Source organism: Anarhichas minor, unplaced genomic scaffold (assembly GCF_050575085.1).
Source record: "Anarhichas minor isolate MPS153535 unplaced genomic scaffold, ASM5057508v1 ptg000071l, whole genome shotgun sequence".
In the NCBI taxonomy this organism is placed as follows: Eukaryota; Metazoa; Chordata; class Actinopteri; order Perciformes; family Anarhichadidae; genus Anarhichas; species Anarhichas minor.
The window spans coordinates 562,002-572,439 of NW_027466517.1; positions in this window are offsets into that span (position 1 = coordinate 562,002).

Genomic DNA, 10,438 nt, shown 5'->3' on the forward strand with positions numbered 1-10,438 from the left:
GGAAATTTGACATTGTTGCTTCCCTTTTTAGGAGTCTATCGGTAAACCTCGCTAATCCACAAATCCAACCTTGGATTTGAGCCGCTGAGTGTGAGGGGAAAGTAATTGGGTTGTTGCTAATAATTGGATTTTCTGCTGCTTGGTTTAAAAAAACAAAAAACAACCCCCCCCCCCCCCCCCCCCACACACACACATAGCAACCAATGTCCAGGCATGAACAAGCCCGCACCTCTTTTAAGCTTCACTTCGTAGCTCCAGACAGGCCCCAGGTTGCGCATATAAAATGATTAACATTTAAAATCTGCTTTCAGCCCCGGCTGTGTTTTATTGAAAGCTCAAATTTTCAGTAAGTGTGTTGTAAGTCCTCATTATGTGACCTGAAAGGGTCATTAATGAAAAAAAGTCATTAGTTGCCTACATTACAGCTCTTGCACTGCAGGGCGCTGGCAACACGACGGTGAGAAAACCTCTGACACATTGAGACATCTTATCAGGTTGAGGGCGGGTTTAGCACAGACTATTTCCATCTCATGCTACTTTGTACTTCTACTCACTTCTACTTCTACTCACAGCATTTATCTTACAGCTATAGTTTCTAGAAACTTTACCAATTCAAATGTAACATACAAAACATGTGATGATCTTAGATTTATGTGGATTAAACTACCCAACAAAAATTCAAAACTAATAATATTTGGTAATAATTACCAGGGGGATTGTCCTGCTTTTCCTTTTGATGTTTTTCGCTAATAATAGTTAGTAATGTTATTCATACAGGACTTTTTACAGTATTTAAACTTTTCATTTTTACATAGTGCTACTTTTACTGAATTAAAGGAGCTGAATAATTCTTCCACCACTGCAACCTGCAGCAAAAGTGACTCATGGACCAATTTAGAGTTTAATGGTGCAGTGTGTAGGATTTGGCGACATCTAGTAGTGAGTTGGCAGATTGCAACCAACTGAAACTTCTCCCGGCGGCCGACGCAAAACCACAAAAGGTCCTTTTCACATCTAGTGTTTGGTTTGTCCGTTCTGGGCTACTGTAGAAACATGGCGAGCGGCTTTTGGACATGTTAAACTAGATTATTTCATAAGCAGGCAATATTTTAAAAACTGGATGAAGGATCTTTTGAGCGCTGAATGTACTTGTCCTGACACTGAAGGACAATTCTTTGGATGATGCAATTTCCTGGTTTGTTTTAAGTCTGTTGTCTCTTATGTCACTTATTTTGTATGTTTCTCTGTTGTTTTTAACTTTTTGCTGAGTTATTTGTATTTTCAATGTGGCACTTATGCTGCCATCTTGGCCAGGACATCTTTGTAAATGAGATTTAAGATCAATCTGAAAAAAAAAAGTCACTAAAGCTATAACATAAATGTAATAAACCATTTTAGTATTATGTCTATGGTTATTGGTGAGAAAGGGCTCCTGGCTGTCTCAGAGCCCGTATTCATGGGCTGCTTGAAAAAGTCTACAAGAAGCCGTGGGCAGCTACGGAAATGAGCAGCGCACCACATGTTGGGCCTGTGGATAGACCAGGGGAACAACAATGCTCCCCATCGTGACTTTGAGATCCCGGCCCAGATTATTGGGAAGGAGCGAACTTCACGTTGCTTTCAGGGACTGGGCGGAGGGCTCGCTGCAGCTTACCACCACCCCGGGTGATACTAGTGAAGTCATCCTGATTGTTTTCCCCTGCGATGCCATTAGATCTCGAGACACGCTGGCTTCACAATGCGCCGCTCTAAGGGCCAACATCTACCAAACAAGTTCTCTATACGGCAAATCCATAGGCTCCTACAGATGTTATTATACCGTAGATCCCCGACGGGTCCACGGAAAAGTCGGTTTTGTGTTGGGGAAAGAGGCAGAAAGAGTGCAAGGTTTAATTCTAGTGTAGTTTTGTTGGGGTGATTTTTGACTGACGTCCTCGTCTGAGGGGATCTAATGGTCATGTTGGTGGTTCTGTTCTATATAGTGTGTGAATTACACCAATCTGGCAGAGGGGAAAGCATCAGCATTCATTGATTTTACTGAAATATAGTGAAGACATAAGGTTGTGTTACTTACTGTAAGTCAATTGCGCATCGGTTTCAAAAAGTAAAAGAAAATTGGTTATGGGATCCAAAACAGAGTAATTGCAGTGAGGTAATTGAACCGCTGTGGTTTGATAGTTTTACTAATAGCATCATCACAGCCCCACAGACGACGTCTATTCCCCAACGATTAAGGAGAAGAGGCTCGGGCAGGAAATGTGCTCCCCATCATTTTCTGTGTTACTGCGCCACTAAAGGTCAAAGCTAAAAAAACTCCTCATGGAGTGGCTGCAGTTATATATGATTTTTTGCAAGAGCAAGAACAAAGAACGCAAAGAGCACGGGCCTTTTTCATGCAGTCATTTTCGAGAGAGCTCTAATTATGTAATACAAAATAAGGGCAAGTTTAGAAGCACTGGACGATCCTCCAGTGATGGCAAGGAGAAAAGAAAAAAAGCATCCTGTAGATAATAGAGTCTGCAAATTGGTGAGGCATTGGGATTGTATTAACACAACAAAGGGAGTGGGTAGCGAGTGTATGCTTGCAATCACGTGCGTACACACCAAACATCTATATGGATGTAAATGAGAGCTCACTTACACGTATCCTCTCTGTTATGGTGCATTCAGTGTACCATACTAAACGTAAGGAGCTGCAGGAACGCCGTCCTTACTTGTGTCCACGCTCGTGCTTCAGTACTTCCTGCTTTCCACAGGAAATACTGACGAGAAGCGATTCATCGTTCAGTTCCATGCATATGAACAAAAGTGAAACAACAGCGTTTTCTGCTATAAGACGGCATGTGTTGATGACCTGTGCTTTGTTTTCATTGGAAAGTTAGCAGGATAGGAGAAAATAGCATCATACATGTATGACATACAAACATTTCAAATATACTAGTGCTGGGCAAGTTAACGCATTAATTTTGCGTTAACGCATTCATTAATTAACGCTGACAATTATTTTATCGCGCGTTAACGCATTTTTTTTATTTATTATTATTATTATTTTTTTTTTTAAATTGAAAGACAAGAGACAATACATATACATAACAACAAGAGGATAAAAGCCAGCAAACATCCTATAGTCAGTAATGTTAGTGCACATATATGCTGAAATTCACGGTAAACGCATTTAAACGGCACAGATCGGGAGCGAGCGAAGGACTTTTAAAGTTAGCGGAAAGATTAACGTGAGACAACATCCGGTTTCTTCAGACGAACATCCGGTTTTCAGAATAAGATGCCAACAAAGTATGAATTATATTCACATTAAGTATAAAACATGCTACCTGCATCTCGTAAACCAAATGTTATTGCCCTTTTGTTCATATTGCAGTACTTTTAAAATAAAAGTGCGCAATACACTACTTTTGAATTCATTATTGAACTTTGCCATAACAATGCGATTAATCGCAAAAAATCCATCCGATTAATTGCGATTAAATATTTGAATCGTTGCCCAGCACTAAAATATACACAACACTCAAATGATTGTTTATTTTTATTTTGTATTTATTCATTATTCAGTATGTTGGGTTTGATAAATACTGTGATGGACACCAGTGATTCTAAATGTTGTGAAGTTTAGGAAATGAATATCTATTAATTTAGGTTGGAGTCAAAGTATTTCAAAACTAACTGAAATGAATCCAATTTTCATGATGAATTGGTAAAATTCACGACCTGTATTTGCTGAGTACATGAGGAAGTAGGTGTAGATGTGTTTAGTAGGTATGATCGATGCTGATCTATTTGTCCTCCATGTTAAAAGGCCTATAAAGAGAGAAGTCCGGTGTTAGTGATGTGATGACTTATTGACCTGTGGGGCCTGTGTAAAAAGACAATGTGGCTCTGCTGTAATTATGATTGTGTGGGTGCCTGATGACTCAGAAATCAGGTTGTTAGTAGAGCAACACTGGGAACTTTTTTTTTGTTCATTTGCTTTTTCATGCAGAAACAACAGAATGAGAGAGATTTTGTTCTCCCACCATTGTCCACCCAAGTTCCCTCTTTTGGGTTTTTTCATGTCTCACAAGCCCCACATTGTCTCCCAGGACACAAATAAATCAGTGTTCTTCCCTTTTCATCTGTGTTGGAAAATAATTAAAAAGGGAGTGCTGAATTGTGTACAAGCTGATTCCTCTGTTCAGTAAGCCACCTTCATCTAAGAAAAGCCCCCTCCTCCCCCCCCCCCCCCCCCCTTTAATAATATGTTCTGCTCTGTTTAAGATTGAGATCAAATACTCTCTCATAGAGCTAGGGTAATTAGATTTCACTATGTAAATGGCCTTTTAAAGCACACTCGGAGTGTGAGATGCTGTGCTCACATTTGTTCGCTGCACTGCTGCCTCCCTCAGGTCATTTGTGTGTGAATCACTTGGCATCGCCCTGCACCGAAACACACGGCACTGCCACAGAAACTGGTGCACACAAACACTGATGAGAAAGCATTCGCATTAGCGAGCCAATGAGTCCTTTTCAAAAGCGCTGGAAACGCAGCTCGCGTTCATAATTAATGTGCCAAACGTAAAAGCAGTTGCGACGTGTGTATTTATTTGTTTTTTTTGGTGATTGCACTTGCCAAATGTTTAATTGTCAAATATATTTTTGTGTGATGTGTCTGTTGCTGTACAGCAGTCGAGTGTTCAATTTCCTTCATATATTTAGAGAAACATCCTAAAATACAAAATAAAAAAAAGCATTAAAAAGGGAAAAAAGTCGACAAAAACATAATGATTTGCCAGATTTAACACACCCCTTTAATACAATCAATTTCAAATTTTATTAATTTTGCAAAGATGAGTAAACAAAAACAAACATCTCATCCTTATGATGTCAAACTAACAGCTATGGATTCAGTGAAATCCTCATGAGTGTAATCGAGATGGCTCGTATGTTTTAGTGATGGATTTGTTGTTATTATTCAAATGTCATCTTTAGGTGGGGGGTGGGGGGGGGGGTGGGCTGTCTCGCTGGCAAGGCAGAGGCAGCAGCTATTGTCTTGAGGAGACAAAAGGAGTAGTGACATCACTAATGTTTCAAAAAATAATAATAAACAGCAGGCTCCTATTATGTGGCAGAGTCAAAGCCTGGAAAGGAGACCATATGTTGGGCTGAGGGCGACGCTGCTGAGAAGTAGCCGCGCATTTTCCTATATCGCTGACATGCCCCCCCCCCTCCTTCTCCCTCAGCCTTGTCAAAACCGCTGTTGTAAAACAATTAAGCTCCTATTAACATATATTTTATTAATTGCCCTATCAAGACGGAAACACGGAGACATGCAAACGCCCCGGCCTGACAGATTTTCGAGGAGCGTAGTAGCGTGGCAGCTTTCTCACAGATAGTGACAGCTGAAGGAATCAGGTCAGATTATACGAGCATGGACAACCCAACATATTTGTTTGCTATTGATAGCAGCAATCAATTCAATTAGTTGCCCCCCCCCCCCCCCCCTCACACATCGAACGTCTGACGAGATTAGCCGCGGTTGTGTGTTTTGTCATTTATTGCTTAATGTATGCATGGATTTCTCTTTCAATAGAAAAGGCTCTTGATTTTTTTTGTTTTCCTTTATTCATTGTGCAGCGACTGTTTCATAATTATTGCCACACAGCTTTCTATTTCCTCTGCAGTAATTGGACTGCCCTGTTAGATTATCTGGACCAAATTGCAATACTAATTATAAAGCCTAACAGTTGTGTCGCATCAATAGTCAATTAGGATTAATTAAGATAGGAAGTGACAGCTGACGATTAAGCGCATCAGTTGCAGTTCAACAATGTAGAGGTCAAACGATCAAGTTCCTCTCTGTCGCAGGAGCGTTAAGCCTCGTTTCAAAGATGCTAATGCTTTTTTGTTCCTTTTTTCCCCCTTACTCACATGTAATATTGTGTGCAATCAGACACAGGCACTTTTATTATGTGTTTTATCGCAAGGAGATTCGGACATGTCATCCGTTGTTATCTCTTTTTGTCCCAGGCAAAAACGATGTCATAATTGATTCTGCTTCTAATTACAAAGCATACAATTAGTGGAAGTTATTGATAGTTCAGCATGTGCCTTTTAACCCCGGAGCTGTCCGTCTACTCCCAGAGGAGATGTGTGTCCTTCTGTGTTAATGATGCAAATGACTTTCGGATAACAAGGGTGTCCCAGACAATCAGCCGTGTTTACACGGTGACCTGGACATTTACTTGCTTGGCCCCTGTGTCCCCCCTGCCTTTATATATGTATATATATATATGTATATATATGTATATATATATATATATATATGTATATATATATGTATATATATATATATATATGTATATAACGTCATTCTAATTACAGAGCACCAGACTAAACATCAACAAGGAAGAAGTTATTTTAATGCTGATGATTAAACTGATGTTTTTTGTTGTTTTGTTCAAATGATATTTCTTTTTAAATTGGCCCTCAAATGGCTTTGAGAAATACACTTGTTAAATATGGGACATATTTCACAGACAAACTCTGCAATGTTTTAGCCTCAGACATTCTCTGAATGTCAGCGTGCTGTTTCAGCACTCTGTCTTTATAGTGACACTTATCTGCACTGATTCACCTTTTTTTTTTAAATGCGATGCACCAGGCGAGCTCCTTTATCGATGCCACGTGTCGTGTTTCAAATTTGTTCATTTCGATTGATTTTAAAGTGGATGTTAAGTAAGTTTGCATCGTCCAATACTTTTTAGCTGTCTATTTCAGCCATTTATCCATAACCCTTCGTTAACTGTCTTAACTATTTGTCCATTACTTTTGTCTAACTGTTTCAAATGTTTAACCAGTTCTTTAAGGCCACAATTTTGCCTTATTGCTAGTTTTTTATTTTTTCAGTTTATTTCTCAGGGTCAGTGTATTTTAATAATCCTTACTGTAAATATACCAGGATTAGCCGGAAAGATCAGTTTGCATCAGGCTTCACCTGGACAGATGTGAAGTTGGCCGCCTTAAATCAAGAAACAAGTGTAAAAAAATGATCATGATGATGAAGGCAAGTGAATTGCAGTAAAATTAAAACACTCAACAGAACACAGACATGAGAAGCAGTAAAATAAAAGTAAAGATTTGAAAACATTTGAAATGATAGAATAGTTTCCCAAAAACATAAACATAAACAAAGACAGACAGTGAGGAACAGGACAGCACTACCTGCACTCTCAATCGTAACACTTGGTGTGGAGCTGTTGTAACTTGCTCTGGTTGGTTCGTACTGCCCAGTCAGCCAATTGTACCTGGGAGTTTAAAATGCACTTAAGATCTACAGCCCGCAATGTCAACCTCCAATTTGGATGTCTATTTTCCTCCTGAGCACAGATACATTTTTCATAAGCAAATCATAATGTCGAGTTGTGTCTCCAAATGATCTGAGCTAATTTGAAGCACAATCTAGCCAGAAGTAGAAGTACTTACACCGTGTTATCATTGGTTTCCATCTAGAATCTGTCAAGAAGCTCTTTGTGGTTAATACAGATATGTAAAACTGTACATTGCCTTTATATACATATAATCTATTATTCAATGATGGTTGTATTTCTTCAGTTGCACACGGGAGTAATCCTCATGAGAATGTCCAGCAGCTGACACGTTGTGAGCCAGAGTAAGGACTTGTATTCGGTCCAGTATGGGCGAGTCTCTGAAGCAGGGCTGGAGTGCTGGGGGGCATACTTACCCTTGAGCTCCCAGAGGAGCAATGTTATTATTGGTAATAAGAAGCGATAACTACAGTGTGAGGGGAAGCGTATGCCTCCCTAGAAGTTACACTCTGCCGAGTGTGGGCACCTCTGAGAGTTGATGAATCTTTTACCCCAGAGGAAAAAAAAAAAAAAAAAAACTTTCAGCGTTCGTGCGAACTAACAAGTTTGTTCGGAAATGTTAGTTTAGGACACAGGACACAATAGTTTAATCTTTCAAGGAGGGCGGAGGAGTTGTGTGTGTGTGTGTGTGTGTGGCGGGGGGGGGGGATGCTAAACTACTGTCAAGACAAATATTTCCAGCAGAGTCCACTCGTATAATGGAATGAAAAAAGGATACATAAGCAGGGACTAAAAGTCTTCCCTCTGCCTCTTTGCCCTTCGGCATCAGGCTTTTTATTATTTCTCCTTTTCCTCATCCAGCACAAAGAGTGCATTGTTAGCAGGGCCATTACAGGCAGTCTTGACTACACTGGACGAACACATGGCTCAAGGGAGAAAGCTATAGATTGGGTGGGAGAAAATCGGAAAGTTCATCAGACCCATCTCATCTGACCTCGAGTCGGTTCGGGGGAAGAATGCGCCGGGACGCTAGCGCTGAATGGACAGATTTTCCGAATGCTTTGAATTCCGTTAGGATAGCCAGAAAGCAGAAGAAGAAGAAAAAAAAAAAAGGGGCGAGATGCTCAAAGAAATGGATTTGGCCTATAAAGTGTAAGTGGCGTGATGCCCATTTCTTTAGAGTGATGACATTAAGGGACCGGTGTTATTGATGGCTGAACAAAAAGGGGTAAAGAGTGCACACAATTAGGAGTCAATTGGAGGAGCGGGAGATTAAGGTTGATATATTTTAGCCCTATATAGCTTTAGGTCTTTTCAGTTTGGAAATACAAAGAGGAAGAACGGAGTGGAGTGTTCCTTCTTAAATGCCTTTTTTCCCTCTGTTCTTTTATTTATTTTGTTTTATTATTAGTCTCTTCTCTTTTTTTTTTTCTCCTCGTGATGGTAACCACACGACCCCTCTTGGAACAGATGTATTACTTATGACACCCCACCCCCCCACACAGTTTTCATCCGTTCACAATTTTTACATTAGAGTTAAATCTCTGCAGCTGGAATCTCACGGCTGAGTTAGCCGGAGCCCATCAAATATTGAAACCTTCTGAGCCACTGGCAGGCAGGTTGAGGGGAGTTCATGTCCAAAGCCAAGCTTCAGATTCACAGACATCCCAATAGGAGTGTACTACAGAAAAAAGCACTAATAAAAATTTCATTGAAATGAGACGGGGATATTGCTAGCATTCTCCCCAGCATCAGTATGAAATCTTAATCTGAGTTAATGGAAGAGATATGAAAGCCTTTCTCAATTCAAACACAAGCGGTGCATAATTTATAAATTATTGTCAGAAAAGTGATTCCGCTCTGAGATTTCTATCTCTTCTAGATGGGAGTGAACTCGGCGAGACAATAGGAAAACACAGTCCTCGCGCCCTCCAAGGCCAGGAGATTTTACAGCAGAGCTGTCGATACAATCAGGTAAACTTTTTTATTTTTTGTAAGAAACACCGCAGCAGCGCTCTGAGCGAGCAGATAACAGCAGAAGCTTTTTTTTGTTTTGTTCCTGGCAGGCTGTAGACCGGCTCAGAATGAGTAAATAAAACAGCCTCCGGAGGATGGAGTGTAAGAATCCTTTTGTCCTGAAGGTTGACAGTTTGCTAAAAGCTTCATAATGTCTCAAACATGCCGCCTCGGCGACGTAGCAGACCCGAGTGTTATTTTTAAAAAGCCTTTTCCCTTACTCGCTCGCTCACTTCTTTTCCTTTTTTTTTTTTTACTCCAATTACACAAGATATGTTTGCATGGCGAGCTCGGCGGTTAATTCACAGTGACAGCCTCCTCTTCCTTCCCGCATGTGGAGCGTAATAGAAACGGTGTCCCGCGCTGGAAAACATTATTCACTAATGTAGCCTCAGCGTGTCCAGCGCCGAGCTCGGGGTTGTTCCTACTCCATTACATGGCAGGGAACAGGTCCTGATTAGGATTAGCACATGTAGTCCCCCCCCACCACCACCACCACCACCACCACCACTTCCCTGAAGACAGCCAAGTTCAATCATCCTGACTTGTGCGCTCCATTCACACGCTGGCTCTCAGCGAGGCCTCCAGCCTTACGGATCCTTTTATGCAGACGCTTGTGGGGACGTGCTTCAACCGTCCAAACTGAGCCCATTTAAGAAATGACCAGGTTACACAGGAACTATAATACATTGTTGTTGTTCGTTGAGCTATGTTTTTGACATTACTATTAGAACTCAATTAATGAAATGTATACAACTCTAAATCAAATCATCGTTATATTATGTTTTTAGACTTTAGGCTTTAATTTGGCCAGATGTTATAGACAGTAAGCTGCGTATTGTGAAAGAAAACCATACCTATTACCCCAGGTCCACATCTGGTATCTATCAGCCATGAAATCCACCTTGATGTTTGTGTCACTAAATGGTAAAAGCGAAGTTACGGACACGGACAGCACACGAGGTGTTTTACTTTGGCGGGACGCTAGATGTTCCTGGAACTGGCGGATAACTCGACGCGCGCACGGTTGGCTGAGTCGAGGCGTATCCGAGGTGATAAAAGCATATAAAGGAGACATGAATGTTAGATGGGGGTGCTGGAGT